The following is a 440-nucleotide window of genomic DNA, read 5'->3' as shown; positions in this document are numbered from 1 at the left end:
CCTTCTTTCTTTCTTTCTTTCTTTCTTTCTTTCTTTCTTTCTTTCTTTCTTTCTTTCTTTCTTTCTTTCTTTCTTTCTTTCTTTCTTGGTGGACAGAATGAATTCTCCACACAATGCTTGAGCCATTTTGACCAAAAAAAAAAATAATAATAATAAAATAAAAGGGGAAAAAATCCACTTTTTGAAATCGAGAATGCCTGTGGCATCCTCTCTCTCTCTCTCTCTCTCTTTCTCTCTGGAAAGTGAAGTTAATGGCCTGGTTGAGCCGCTGGGCTGACAGCACCGGGGCCTCCATTGAAACCACATGTGGGAGCCCCGGCCGGTGTGGCTCAGTGGTTAGAGCTTCGGCCCGCGGACCGGAGGGTCCCGGGTTCGATTCCCGGTCAAGGGCACAGGCCCGGGTTGTGGGCTCGATCCCCAGTAGGGGGCGTGCGGGAGGC

The 440-nt window shown here is 48.4% G+C and overlaps 1 non-coding gene across 1 annotated transcript; it reads left to right on the top strand.

Moving 5' to 3' along the window:
• The first annotated feature begins 318 nt into the window (after nucleotides 1–318).
• TRNAR-GCG lies at nucleotides 319–392 on the top strand. Its single transcript has one exon. It is a non-coding gene; the product is annotated as a tRNA-Arg (tRNA).
• The last annotated feature ends 48 nt before the right edge of the window (nucleotides 393–440 follow it).

This window comes from Myotis brandtii, unplaced genomic scaffold, assembly GCF_000412655.1.
Source record: "Myotis brandtii unplaced genomic scaffold, ASM41265v1 scaffold1518, whole genome shotgun sequence".
NCBI lineage: Eukaryota > Metazoa > Chordata > Mammalia > Chiroptera > Vespertilionidae > Myotis > Myotis brandtii.
Note: the sequence above shows the minus strand (reverse complement) of the source record. Positions and strands in the feature narration are given on the sequence as shown.